The 14,851-nt window shown below is 54.3% G+C and overlaps 1 long non-coding RNA gene across 1 annotated transcript; it reads left to right on the top strand.

Annotated features, from left to right (window-relative positions):
• The first annotated feature begins 500 nt into the window (after window positions 1–500).
• Window positions 501–11,663, top strand: LOC110365576 (uncharacterized). Its single transcript, XR_010468238.1, has 2 exons — window positions 501–2,475; window positions 9,005–11,663. It is a non-coding gene; the product is annotated as an uncharacterized LOC110365576 (long non-coding RNA).
• Window positions 11,664–14,851: the final 3,188 nt, after the last annotated feature.

The raw sequence follows: 14,851 nt of genomic DNA, 5'->3' as shown, positions 1-14,851 counted from the left end.
GCCCGGCCCCGCTGCGTGCCAAGGGAGGAAGCAGGAACCAGCGCGAGCTCTCGTGGCTGCCACCCAACTCCCTGCACGCTCGCTTTCCAGAACAAAAGGCCGGGATGCGACCTCCTTGGCCCCTCACGTGGCTCATGATGGGGGTCCCGACAAGGGGACCCAACCTCTTGCGCTCTGCGCTGGTGACCCGCAAGCAGCAAGACCTGGTGGAGCTCAGGTAGCTCCACCTAAAGTCTCTGGGAGCAGAGATCCTGAGGACCTTTGTACCAGAGCTTGAGTTCTGTCCTTAGGTTTAGTCCTGGCTTAATCATTTATGGAGCTGGAGCTGCTGCTGAGCTTGTGGCTGAAGCCTCAAGTTGCACCAGGGGAGGTTGAGGTTGGATCTGGGGAACAATTTCTTCCCCAAAGGGCTGTGGGGCATTGGAACAGGCTGCCCAGGGCAGTGCTGGAGTCACCATCCCTGGAGGGTTGGACAGACGGACATGAGGTTCTCAGGACATGGGGCAGTGCCAGGGGTGGGGGAATGGCTGGACTCGATCTTGAGGGTCTTTCCAACCCAAATGATTCTGTGGCTCTATAAGACCACAAGCACAGCAGCATCTCCCCTGGATGCTGAGCTGGCATGGCTTCAGATGCCTGCTACTCTGCTGCTCTTATTCAAGAAGCTTCTAGAACCCTCAGCTCACCCCATGACCATTCTGCAGAGAGAGGGGGTGTCCTCCCCATCCATGGGGCTGGAGGGTACCTGGGGCTCCCCGGCTTCAGCGTCGTATTGAGGCTGTGCTCCCCAAAGAGCTGCTGCCTTTGGGGCTGCTCCCCAGCCTGGAATGGGTTTCTGGACTCAGGGCTGGAGATCAGACGGGTGCCAAGCTGCCGACAGCCAGCTGCCGCTAAAAAAAAGTGAATACACATGCTTTTCCAGGGAATTTGACTGGAATTCTGTGTAACACATTTTTTTTTTCTGCTCCATTAAACACCATTTGATGTCAAATACCCAGCAGGAAAACCACTTGCTGCAATTCTGAAGAAAGGAATGAACGGGATGGTCCAGGGATGGTGTCACCTCAAAAGATCTCTGAGCCAGCAGCGATGAAGTCTAGACCTGGCCAAAACCCCTTCAACTCCAGTCTCGAGGTGTCCCAGTCCCCCCCAGCAGCAGCTTCCCGTGGTGGGCGGCTGTGCCAGCGCCCGGTGCCAAGAGGATGTGCGAGACAGAGCACGCTTTGTGTCCCGCCTGGCCCAGGCTTGCCCGATGGAAGAAACAGCAGAGATCTGCCGGGGTCTGACATGGGACCTCGATGGTGGTGCTGGCTCTTTGGTCCATCCCCGGCTGCCGAGGTCGTACCCTGACTCCTGGGTCAGTTTTGGGCTCCTTCCAAAGCCGTGGAGGTTGCCCACTCATGGCAAGATCACCCGCAGAGTCACTTGGGGACACTGACTTTTCTCGCACCTACTTTCCAGGTGATGGGAAGAAAAAGAGCCCAAGATATTTAAAAGCAGGAAGGCAGATTCTGTAAACTGTCTAAAAATGTATCCTCCGGAGATGAGATTTCACTCTGGCTCCAAGCCCAAAGGAACGAGCGAGGCTAATGAAAGCGAGAAAGGGATGGTTGAGCCAGGGGAGGTCAAGGTTGGATCTTGGGAACAATCCCTGGGGGGTTGGACAGACCAAGATGAGGTTCTCAGGACATGGGGCAGTGCCAGGGCTGGGTTATGGTTGGACTCCATGATCTTGAGGGGCTTTTCCAACCAAAATGATGGATGATTCAGCTCCGTGCCCTGGAGGAGGATGGTGGGCAAGGGTGCTCCTGGCACGGCAGAGGCCAGCAGGGAGAGGTGAGCAGGGTGGGATGGACAGACGAACGGACGGATGGATGGACAGCAGGCTCAGCAGTGGTGCTGGAAGGGGTGTGGGGTCTTCTAAGTGGAATAAGTGTTTTCCTCACTAATTACAAATTACTCAAAAAATCTGGGGAATAATAGACTAGGATGAGGGGTGTGTAGCAGCAGCATAAAGCCTCCAAATGCAGCTGCATTTCAACAGGAGCTCCCCAAATGTTCAACAAAGCACCTGATCTTTAAAAGGAAGTTAGTTAGTTACTGTCTTTATTCTCACCTGTTGAATTTTGGAAGAGATGAATCAACTTTGGGATGTTTTTCCCCTGCTAAATATTCAGAGAAGCTACAGAGGAAGAAAATGCAAATAGTTTCATGCTCGGTGTTTATGGATGAGAAGGTTTCTTTTCCCTTGCTGCTGTCTTCATCAGCCCTGCGCTGAGCTTACTCAAAAACCTGCGTCTTATTTAAAAAGCTCAGATGGGAGCTCTTTTGAAAATCAACCTAATGCTTACAGACTTTGCTTTGATTTCTCAGGAGTAAAGCCAAGTCAGCTTGCTGCACGGAAGGAAGAAAATTCAGGATGAGATGTCTCTGGGCTTTTTTCACGCTGTGTGGATGCCGCGCACGCTCAAAAAGGTGAGTTTTGCCCCTGCCGAAATGCTTGATCCCACATATTTTTTATAGGCAGTGAGGAGCGTGCCTGCAAGCGATGCCCCCACCGCTCTGTACAAACCCATTAATTGCTGTGCTGGAGCTGACTGGCCGCTAATTCACAAATACAAGGTGCAGCGTCGTTCCCCTTGACGCCGTGTGTAAACAGCACAGCGTTCCCATCGGATCCCGTCCGGAGGGACCGCGGGCCAAGTTGGCTGCGGGAGGCCCTCGCCATCCTTCTCTCCCCTTTTCCTTCTCCCTGGACCTTGTGTCATGTTAATTTTTGTGCTCCCGAGGTTTGTCTTGGCACGTGGCTCAGAGAGCACGGCGGGGGGGGGGGGTGCGGAAGCCGAGTAAAGTGATTCTTTATGTAAACGGGCGCTGATTGTAATTACTCTGCTATAATTACTGCTAAGCAAATAAACAAGAAAGGGCAGCAGCATCCCGGAGGCTTCTGCAACCTCTGCAAAACCCCGGGAGCAGATCGTGTGCGTTGCCCCCGGGGGCCCGCGGAGGAGGGGATGAACTTGGAGCGAACGCTTAATTTTACAGCGTCCTGCTCCAGCCAAGCCGGGATGACACGGAGCAGCCAGGGACTGGGAAAGCGAAACAGCTCTGTGTGTGTTTTGCACAGCGAGGACACCTTTCCACAAGGCAAAAGTCCTCCTTGCTCCCTTTCTGGGCTCTTTGGATCCCAGCAGAGGTGCCGGGGGTCTCTGAGCGTGCTGATGCGAGGTGCCCGGGATGTTCTCGCGGGCAGAGCGTCGCCCGGGGCTGCGGGACGAGGCGCTGGCCTCTCGCCGGCCTGGCGCCCACCCAGCTGACGAAGGCCAGACCTTCATACCTTAGACAGGCACGGCTTATGGACTCATTTACTCTTAAGAGAGTTAAGTACGGGCTGGCTCACGCCTGGCACCGTGCTGGTGCTTGTGCTTCATCCCTGGTTGTATTTGTGGGCATCAAATGTGGTCAGCACTAGCAAACACCCATTTTGAGAGTGACTGCAGGGCACATATGACAATTCCCTCCTCCGGAGCCATCCCCCATGAGCTTTTTTGATGCCGCTGTGCCCTGGTGGGGGTTCACACCAAGTCCAGGCAGGACCTGGGGACCCGGGTGTGGGGGACACGAGACCTGGAAGGGCAGGGACAGGTGTGTGTTTGGCTGCCTCCACAATGGGGGGGGCTGAGGGACCTGGGGGGTTCAGCTGGAGAACAGGAGCTGAGGGGAGACCTTCTGATCTCTGAACTGCCTGAAAGGAGCTTGGAGCCAGGGGGTTTGGGCTCTGCTCCCCAGGACCAGAGGAAACAGCCTCAAGTTGTGCCAGCTGGTCCCTGTTTATACCAAAACAAATGTTAAAAATCTTCAGCCTGAATTGCTCCCCTCTATCCCTGCAGTCTCCACTGCCTGCAAGGCTGCTCACAGCATCCTACCTACTCATTCCTTGGTTTCCAGGCTCAAAAGCCCGGTGCTTGTAGTCCCTGCCTGCAAGCTGGACACTCTATTCCTTTTGATTCTCAGTTCTTTCTCATCCATCCTGGTTTCCCCTTATCTTTCTTGAGCACGAGTGGCTACAGCTGTTCCCCAGCTCTTTTCTCCCCAGCAAGTCTGTACCTGCCGCAGGCTCCGACCTGCACAGCTGCCTCCCTGGGCTTTGGGGGCAGGAAGGGTCCGGCCCCGCGGTGCTGTGCAATGCGGGTGTGAGCACCAGACCCTGCCCAGGATGCAGCAGCGGAGCCGGGAACCTTGAACTTGGCCCTGAGTGACGGTCCAGTGCTGCTGGAATGAGCAGGGGTGTTTGCAGGCTGGGGAACAGCATTCGCACGAGGCTCCTGCTCTGCTTTGTTTCACGCGGTTTTCTGTAATAAAATCAGACTTCTAGTGCTAGCAAACCATCTGCTGCTTCCCAAAGGTCTGCAGGGGCGTTAAGTCCCTGTTTTACCCTCTGCAGAGCCCCTGCCATCATCCTGGATGGTTTTGTGGTGGAGCATTTGAGTTCTTCAGCTCTGTAGCTAAAGGAATTCTGGGTTTTGCAGGTTAGTGGAGCTCCAGAGCCCCGGGGTGACGCTTGGGCAGGAAAAGGTTTGAGCCCTGGGAGGGGAAAAGGGGGAAAAACATGGACAGGGAGGAAGCGTCTCCCTCCTTCCCCTCTCCCACTGGCTTTTGCGCAGCCGAGACGCTCCGCTCCTCTCCAGGGTTCCTCTGCTTTGCTGCCGAGGAGCCGTCCCCGAGTGACAACGGTGAGCGGATTAATTAATCTGCCTGTCAGCCCTTGGCAGCGAGAAGCTCTGCTGTGCCAGCTCTAATTAAACCGAACAAAACCCACCTTTATCTCCGAACCTCGCCGCAGGCTGGGATAAGGCAGGAGGCCACTGGGAGCTGAACTCAGGCGGCTTCATCGTGCCCAAGAGCCTGGCACCCAGCCCTGCGTCTTGCTGAGCACACAGGGGCTGGGGAATGTGTCCCCTGCAATGGCTGTGCTGCCATTTTGGTTGGAAGAGACCCTCAGGATCACTGAGTCCAGCCATTAACCCAGCCCTGGCACTAAACCCTGTCCCTAAGAACATAAGACACGTCCTAAGGGCAGGGCAGGAAAGGGAAAGGTGTGGGCTGGGGTCCCTGCGATGACACAAGACCCTGCAGGGACTCTCAGCTTTCTGCTGAATTTGATGCTGAACACCTTGCCCGTGTCTTATGCCCAAGGTTTCTTCTTCAGCCCCCGATCCTTTCACAAACCCTCGGGTGGGCTCCGGGCGTCGTTTGTTGCAGGACTGGTCATAGTCTGTCTGAAGGTTCCTGGGTAAAACCAGGACTGGTTGGAAAGCAACATTTAAATCAGCAACTCTGATTTAAATCAGCAAGCTCTGGAGCCCTCAGCACAGGGCAGACGCAGACCTGTTGGAGAGAGGCCACAAAAATGCAGCGAGGAGACAACTTGCTGGGAGAACATGAGCCTTGTGGCTGAGCCCAGCCTGGGGGAGACACCAGCGGTGACACCGGCAGCCCCAGCTCCCCACAGCACGGGCTCTGGGGAGCTGCTCACCTTGCCTTTCTGTTTCTCCTGGCAGAGGACGGCGGATCTCGCTTAGCTGAGGAGGGCTGATAAGAGCATTATCTGGAGGTATGGCCAGGATGAAGCCGTTGTTTCCAAGGCAATAGCCTTCTCCCAGTTCCCTAATGAAGGGGAAAGGCAAGGCTAAGCCAGGGTGAGTGTTAAACCCATCTACACATGGGCCTGCAGTTGGTATTTTACCTGGGTGAGTGTCATTCACAATATGTGCTGGTGGTCCCGTCCTTCTAGTTTGGTTGGTTTTTTTCTAGCTACGTAGTTTGGGGAACTTTAATTGCTCTATGATTAAGTGACTTTTAATTTCCCTCTCATCAAATGTAATCCCATTTGCTCCTTCTTCTTTTCCTTTCTTCCCTTTCTTTTCCCCTCCTGGAAATTAAATTAGCATTCCATCTAATTACTCATCCACTTCTCTAATTGCTGAAGGGACTGTGGTTGTTGTGCTCATTTAATTAATTGAGCAGTGCAATGTTTAATGCAGAGGAGGATTTATTGGCTGTGGAGCTGGTGTGCAGGAGCAGGGAAGAGGAGGGAGATGCCAGCCCAGAGGGCAAGGAGAGGCTGGATCTGAAATCCCTTCGTTTGGAGTATAAATATGGAGCAAATCACTTTCCCAGCTGGTTCTGTTGCCTTTCTGAGTGCACCTTTTTAAATGGAGACACATATTTTAAAATGCATCGTGTCCAGAGAGCTTCCTACAGAGATTTGCCATCTGAAGGTGACCCTTGGGATGCTCATGAGCAGCGACGTCCAAAAGCAAAGGAGCCGGCGCAGGGCCAGACTTGCCCGTGTGCCAGCGGAGCGCTGGCTGCACGTCGGGGTTCGTGGGCCCTGGGGCGAGACTCTGCTGGGAACAGAGGCGCATTCAGGGAGGGAGATATTAATAACAGGCTCCTGCTGCACTTCTCCTAGGGGCAGGTTGCTTTGGCTGTGGTCTGTGCAGGGGATTTCAGCGAACCCATTGTATTTTGCGCTGCTGTTGACTGGGAGCAGCACGCAGCCCGCTCTGCGTCTGGGCTAAGGGTGGGCAGGAGCGCCCAGAACTGCGTTTGTGCTTGAGGGTCTTTTAAATGCTCGTAGCTCAGCTGCCAGAGACCTGCCCCAAGTCGCTGCCTGTGTCTCCTCTCCAGACCTTGTTCTAGGGCTGGAGAAACCGCCACGACTCAGAGCGTCGCAGCCGCAACTGGCTCAGTTCAGCCCCAAGGCTGGGTTATTCCTCTGTCCCAATGTACAAGGGCTGTCTCGCATCTCTTTGGGGAAACACCTGCCTCTGTGCACGGAGTGCAAGGCTCTGCTCTCAGCTGATGCTTCCATGTCACCAGCAAGTCAATACTTAACCCCCCCGCCCAAGACAGCCATGAGCATCCCTGAATCTGAGCATCCCTGAATCTCTGAGCATCCCTGAATCTGAGCATCCCTGAATCTCTGAGCATCCCTGAATCTGAGCATCCCTGATCTTCTGAGCGTCCCTGAATCTCTGAGCGTCCCTGAATCTGAACATCCCTGAACTTATGAGCATCCCTGAATCTCTGAGCATCCCTGCTCTGCCAGGGTGGGTGATGGAATGAGTTTCCATGTGGTACCCAGCGATCTGAGGTGTTCTGGCCAGGCAGGTCAGCATCCTGGGTGACTGCACGCTCTTGCAGAGCCAGGCATCTCCAGCTGCCATCAATGATTTTGGAAGGGACCTCAGGAAGGCAGGCTCTGCTCTGTATCCCAAGGGTCACGCTCCTTGTGCATCAGCGTTCATCCCCTTCCCTTCCCAGCCAAACATTGCTCCAAACACGAGTATCACTTACCTCTGAGAAAATGAAGGCGTTTTGACTGCAGGGCTTAAATCCAGTGTAAAATGTACTAGGATCTGACTGCTGACAGGGAACATCTGGTCCGTGACCTTCCCGCCCGCAGAGGTGTGAAACAGCTCTTTGGAGATGGCTCCGCAGCAGGCAGGATGCTTTACAGTGGTTTGTTATTGCTCCGGAGCGGAGCCCTGGGCAAGGTCCCGGGGACCTGTGGGGATTTTGCAGGGACTGTCGGCTGCAGCGCGTGCAGTTCAGGTGGAGGTGGGTGAAATGCACCCGGACAGACCCGTGGGAGCACCGGTGGTGTGCCGGCACTTTGCTTCTTGCTTCGCTTTCCCACAGTCTGGTCGGGAGAGACCCACGGGGCTGGTGTCCCCCAGTAGCTCCGTACCCCGATCCCTCCTGAGCATCTCACCTGGACCGCGGCACAGGGAGAAGGTGTTGGGGACACAGACTTGATGCTGCTGGAAACCGCATCTGTTCCTCTGCCTGCCCACCCCGTGGCCGCAACTCGCTTTTGGGGACTCGGTTTATTAACTTTTAATCTGTTAATAATCTGACCTGCCACTCAAAGAAGGAGATGGGTATGGAAAAAAGGCGAAGCGACCGCGCTTCCGCTGCACAGCATGTGCCCAGAGCTCAGCCCCTGCGAGAGGAAAAGGGGCTCATAAAAATATGATTAGATTTACTCTGCCTCATTTCAAACCAGAGCACGCTCGTAATTCACAGTGACAGAGGAGGGTTCACCAGGCGGAGACCCCACTGATAGACATTTCAGTCCCCACTTTCAATTAGGAAGTTCTTGGCAGGTTCCCAACTTTGTGTCAAACATCTTCTGGGCTGCGTTTTAGCCGGGTCAGCTTCATCTGTGTAATTGAGTCCCTGCTGAGCCTTTGCTGGTGAGGAAGGTGGGGGACTGTCCCTGACAGCCTGCGAGGGAGGAGCATTTCACACCCAGCGCAGCAAACCACCTCCTAGCTGAGTTTTTCCATTTAAACCGCTGGATTTAAGTTTAAAAGAAAATAGTTTTTCAAGATGTATGCCTAACAAAAAAAAAAAAAAAAATAGGGCTAATCTGAAGCGTCCCTCTCCCAGCTCTCCAAGATGCAGTTGGGATGAGATGGATGGAGTGCAGGGACTGGCACAACCGCTGCATCCGTGCCCATGGCTCCCCCAAACCTCCCCCAGGGTGGGATGCGGCTGGGCTGGAGCAGGTCCCGCCTCAGCTCCGCTTCAGCATCTGCTGGAATGGTTTAAAGCTTGTTTTATTGCAGGCAGACCCTGCCCTGAAAGCCTTCCACCGTCCCCTGGGATTTCAATGAGAAAGTGGTGATTTTGCCGATTTTTGTTGACGCTCTGTGTTGAGTTGCCATGGCTCTGGCCCGGCACACCCCTGCTGGCTGAGTTCGGGGACCACGATGGGGAAGGCACAAGGCACGGCTGGGACATGGGGACACGGCTGCACCCAGGGACCGAGCAGGGTGGCATCTCCGCAGCCCTGCACTGTGGGTGACACCAGTGCCTCCACATTCCTGCTTCTCCCCTCGCTCACCAGGATGCATTTTGCCATTTCCAGAGCTGTTTCACACTGTTTTGTCACAAGCCTTGCATTTTTTTTTTTTTCCATATCTCTTCCCAGACAGGACTCGGGGTATCCCGAGCGTGCTGAAGTTTCATGGACCATTAGGATAAGGGAACGACGTCTCCATCGACTGGGTTCACCGCTCCGGGTTGCCAAGCAGTGGGAAGTGAATTACAAGCAGATTCAGAGCTGGGCTGCAGCCTCCAGCGAGGATGGGACTGCTCGGGATGCGGCTGTTGAGGAAGCGCAGAGGATGCGGCTCTGCAGGGATGCGGCTCTGCAGGATGCAGCTCTGTGAGGGATGCAGCTCTGTGAGGGATGCAGCTCTGTGGAGATGCAGCTCTGTGGAGATGCAGCTCTGCAGGGATGCAGCTCTGCAGGGTGCAGCTCTGCAGGGTGCAGCTCTGTGAGGGATGCAGCTCTGTGAGGGATGCAGCTCTGTGAGGGATGCAGCTCTGTGGAGATGCAGCTCTGTGGAGATGCAGCTCTGCAGGGATGCAGCTCTGCAGGGTGCAGCTCTGCAGGGTGCAGCTCTGTGAGGGATGCAGCTCTGTGAGGGATGCAGCTCTGCAGGATGCAGCTCTGTGAGGGATGCAGCTCTGCAGGATGCAGCTCTGTGAGGGATGCAGCTCTGTGGAGATGCAGCTCTGTGGAGATGCAGCTCTGCAGGGATGCAGCTCTGCAGGATGCAGCTCTGCAGGATGCAGCTCTGTGAGGGATGCAGCTCTGCAGGATGCAGCTCTGTGGAGATGCAGCTCTGCAGGGATGCAGCTCTGCAGGATGCAGCTCTGCAGGATGCAGCTCTGTGAGGGATGCAGCTCTGTGAGGGATGCAGCTCTGCAGGGATGCAGCTCTGCAGGGTGCAGCTCTCCTGGAGATGCTGGGACCCCAGTCTCTGGTGGCCTGTCCTGGGGGCCATCACCGCAGAGCTGAGCTGGTTGTTTGCTGCACTCAGAGGGGCTGTTCTCCTCGTTCAGGGTCCATGGTCCCCAGGGACAGCCCCTAAGGCCCCCTCTGCCCCTGGCACCACTCAGCATCCTCCTTAATTAATTTTGCAGACTACACAGCCGTTTTTGATGAAAAACATCCCACAAAAAAAAGCCAAGGAACAGTCACCGAGCAACACTGCGGCCTCTTTTAATGATATTTTCTTTGTGGTTTTGGTTTGGAATATCTTTCTCTTAAACGAAGAAAGAAGTCCCCTCTTGGACTGAAACGATTTGACTTTATCCCTTCATTTTCTTGCATTCCTGAATGCTCAGCTGCGGCACCTGGGGCTCAACAGGAGTTTTCAGTTGGCCGTAGCAGGGCTAAGACGCTGACCACTTTAATGTGTGTCTGTCCTGCTGTCTTCTGCACTGTCCCTGCTTGTGTCGTCACCGCATCTTCAATTCCTTTGGCACATGGTGTTGGGGTTTTACAACGGGGCGATGCACGGGGGAACCGCTGCTGTAAACCAGAAGGATTTGTTCCATCCCAAGCTGGGACATGACAATCCTGCTCAGCAGCACTTCCACCAGGTACAACCCTGTGGTCGCATCCTCCAGGAAAGGTGTTTTACCCAGCACGACGTGCAGGAGCCGCCCCCAGGCACGCTCCTTCCCTGGACTGTTCCAGCTCCTTCCAGTATGGTTGTATTTTATCTGTGGAGCTCTGTAAGGATTTTGTTCCGTCATCCTGGAATTTTTATGACTCCTTTGTGTGTACATAATGCGATTGCCCTGGAACAGGGAGAAATTAATCATCGTTCCTTTGTTAGTTTTCAGGAATTTTTAATGTCTATGTTTTTGTTCATCTGTCATGTCCAAATGTGGGGTCCATGGGCTATTTGACATTTGAAATGACTTAATTGCTTAGATTTCCCCCCTCCATGTTTATGGACACTTGTTCACAGTAGATTTTGAGTGTGACATTATGTACCATGTATTTTCTGGCTGGTTCCCATTTTTCGCTCCATCCCAGTGGTTCTTGCTGTAGATCATAACTCCAGACTGACTCCGTCATCTCCCAGTGGGTCGATGGGGTGAGCGAGGCTGCAAGAGGTGGCCGAGAGTAACGTCAACCTGCAGCGCATCCCTCCCTGTGCCAAGTGACGTGGGAACCAAGGGCCTTTTGTGGCGCTTGTAAGATGTTTGCATAGGGAAGATCTCTGAGATGTCATTGTGTATCCCTGTGGGATGCCCAGGTGAGCATCCCGCTCAGGTACCCAGATGTGCATCCCGCTCAGGTACCCATGTGAGCATCCCACTCAGGTACCCAGATGTGCATCCTGCTCGGGTACCCAGATGTGCATCCCACTCAGGTACCCATGTGAGCATCCCACTCAGGTACCCAGATGTGCATCCTGCTCAGGTACCCAGATGTGCATCCTGCTCTGGCTCCTTCTGCAGCTGCAAGCAGAGAAAGGTGGAAAAGCCAAGGGAGATCTCCAGGCTGTGCTCAGCCATCAGCCTGCAAGACATCGGTTTAAACTCAGGTGGATCAAGGGAAGCTTGACTGGTCAAGAGGATATTGCTCACCGTATGACACACCTCATTAGGAAAACGTTGAAACAAAAGGTGCAATTTGTACCACGCTGCTCTTCCTGAGCGCTCTGCAGAGCCTTTGCAACATGGTGTGCTTTCGCAGCGGCTCTGTAATGGCTTTGACGCTTCCTTGGGCACGTTTGCTCCTGCTCTGTCGAGGCTGTTTTGCATTAAATTGTTTGTTTAGCAGCTACTGGGTTTTTGGCAGGACAGCTGTTGCCTTGTGCGGGCTGCGGAGCGGGAGGGCGTGGGTGCGATGCTGCTCCACAGGCGCGTCAAGGTGAAGAGAGGACGAGCATCCTCGTGTTGGAGAGAAGAACCACAGCACCATCCCTGCTGCTTGCCCCACCAGCCCCACCATCCCACAGCACCCTGGGGGTTCAGGCTGGGTGGCCTTTGTGACAGGGACACCTCCATGGGTCCTGCTCAGGCCATGGGGACCTGGGCCAACCCTGTGCCAGGCTCCATAGACCCTCCTGGGAAGATCTCTTGGTGGGACAAGGTCACCCAGATCCCAGACCCCCAGCAAACCCCTCCAGACCCGACGTGCGCTAAGGAAAACAATCCCAGCATATTAATACTTGCAAAAACAAACACTAGGAAGACAGGAGAAGGACTGAGCCAGCCAATATGGGAGCGCTAAGCCTCTCCTTGCTAAACCAGTCCCAGTTCCTGTGGCTGTTGCCTCCCTGAACACCCCATCCCAAGAGCATCCTCTGCAAACGTCCCCTGTGCCCTGGCCAGGTTGTCACAGCACATTTTGCTTTTGTAGGGGCGCTTACACCCTTCCCAAAGCCAGATTTCCCTCCTTTTCAGGGTTCCTTCAGCATCTCCAGCACCCACATGGCAACGCGACAACCTGGTTTCCAGACGGGCAAACTCTGCTTGGGTGGGAGAGGAGATGCCGCCAGGGGGGATGCAGCACGAACCGGGAGATGCTGCAGGACCAGCAGCTCAACAGGGCTCCCGGGGCCTCACGAGGCTTCTCACCTCTCCTTCTCCGCACTTCTCAACTTTTAATTAATTTATGTTTTTATATTGAGTTTTAGGAGAAGCCAGCAACTGATTTTAGGTGGCTCCTGAACCCAAGTGTCCCCAGGGGTGGGGCTGGATGTTCCTCCTGCTCTGGCTCAGACCCGCCACCCCCAGCACGGGACCCACCATCCCCAGCAGACAGTGGCGGTTGAGCTTGGCTTTAATCTGTCCCCAAACGCCATCTAAACTACCCCCCAACCTGTCACTTAGCTTCACTCTCTGTTTTCTTCCTGCTGCTTTTCCACAAATATCTGTATAAACAAGGTTTCCCTTTCGCAGTTTTCCAACTGGAACTATTCTGGTTCGGGTCCGTCCTTTGTTTGTTTGCTCTGTGAAAGTCGTAATGGTTTCCAGGAAAGCCGAAACCTTTCCAGTGCTCGGTGAGGCGCGGGGGTGCCCCAGCTGGGACAGCCGCGTCCCCCCCGGCACACGCCGCCTGCCCCGACCTGCACCCCCGGCTTACACAACAGCAAACGGAAAACACGGATCACGTTTCTTTCCAAACCTGCCGCAAAACAAACCCGCTGCCACTTTCGGGGAGCTGCAGAAAGGGAGGGTTTAAGTGAAATATTTCGCTAGGATGGAAAGAAGGCGTTAAGCTGAGCTTTGCGGCGATGCCTGTCGGCGCTTAGCGCTGGTTTCCTGCATCAGAAAGCTTTGCCCAGGTCTAAACGTGGTACTACAGCATCCACGGTGTTTGCAGAGACGCCACAAACTAGAGTGCAGAGAGGCAGGGGCTGTCTGTACCCACAACCTGGCTGTTAACTCTGAAGAGTAATGATGTCAGGGTAAGCATGAACCATCTTGTTTCTAACAGGAAGGAGCAAAGGTATTTTCTGTTTCTTTCTGTAAGTGCCTTTCTGTGGCCATCCCTGAGGTGACTGCCATGTCCCACCTGCAATGAGCCACAGCCACAATGGGGACACTTAAATCAGCCCCACTGGCCCCAGGGTGAGGGTATGGGGGTGAATGAGGCTGGGGAAGTGTTTGTCCTATGAGGAGACAGCTGACAAGTGGAAGAGATGAAGGAGGGAGGTGTCTCTGGCTCTTTTTGAGCATCCCCAAGGCGCACAAGCATCAGTTGTGGGTGCTGCCACAACCCTTCCCCCACAAAGGGTTTGGTCCCCCCCAAAACGGGGCCACCCCGGGGCAGCCAGACGGCCCCTTTGCTCCCGGCTGGGGACGGCAGTGCTTCAGCGGGCAGAGTCCCACATTTGCCTTAAATTAAAACTTGTTTCTTGTGGGATTTAAATTCCTTGACGTTGCTCTCTGTATAGCTGACCCGGATTTATTTATTGTTAGAAAGAACTTCTCTCAACTTTGCCATATTAGAGCATCACTGCAGCCGGGTACAGGGACAAGAGCTTGGAGCTGGGATGTTTGTCACCCGGTCCCTCGTTGTTCCCAACCCTGCCCAAGCCCTGGTGGGCCAGGACAAAGTGTAAGGATCCGTTCTATGTTTGTGAGCAAAGGCTGGGAAAGATCATAATTTCCGGGCTCTCCAAACTGTTTCTTTCTCTTCTGCAAACTAAGAAGTTGCCAGAGAAAAGAAACCTCTGAGATGAGATGAGATGAGATGAGATGAGATAAGGTGATGCAACTGAAAAGTAAACCGCTTTGCATATGAAGAGCATTAGTTTTTGACTGATAAAGTGTAATTTAGTAAGAATCTTTTTGGGAACGTGATGTGCTCCTGGGCTTTTTAGCTTTGACCAATATAAACCACAAAGTTTCAGTTTACCTGAATGCCAGTGCCACCCTTGCCGTGACAGGGACATCTTCACCAGCTCAGGTTGCTCAGAGCCCCGTCCAGCCTGGCCTGGGATGTCTCCAGGGATGGTTCATCTACCCCCTCTCTGGCCAACCTGGGCCAGGCTCTCACCACCCTCAGGACAACAATTTCATTATATCCATCCTGAATCTCCCCTCTTTTATTTTAAAACCATCACCCCTTGTCCTATCTAACAGTTTCATTCCCACAGAGAAAGTGCAAGACCCTTTGTCTCCAGGTGTCATTCCACTGTTCCCCAGCCTGTCCCATCCATCTCCAGCCTGTCCCATGCCCAAGTGGTGATGCTGTCGCGCCCTCAGTGTGTCCTCGGTCTGCAAAGCCAGCGCGGGAACAAAAGTGATGAAAAATGTAGAGTTTACTGTGCCGCAAAGCCGCTGACAGCTCCAGAGTGTCCCTGCTGAGACCGGCTGGAGAGGTGTCTTAATTGATGCTCTCGATTAACACGGCAGGGATGCCCCCGCGGCCGGGGCGGGCTGGTACCGCTGCAAGCGGAGATTTGGACAGCGGGAGCTGGCTGGGCGGTGAACCCGGCGGGGTCGGTGCCTCCCGCTG

Source organism: Columba livia, chromosome 27 (assembly GCF_036013475.1).
Source record: "Columba livia isolate bColLiv1 breed racing homer chromosome 27, bColLiv1.pat.W.v2, whole genome shotgun sequence".
NCBI lineage: Eukaryota > Metazoa > Chordata > Aves > Columbiformes > Columbidae > Columba > Columba livia.
The sequence above is the reverse complement of the archived record's forward strand: the minus strand, read 5'-3'. Positions and strand labels throughout refer to the sequence as shown.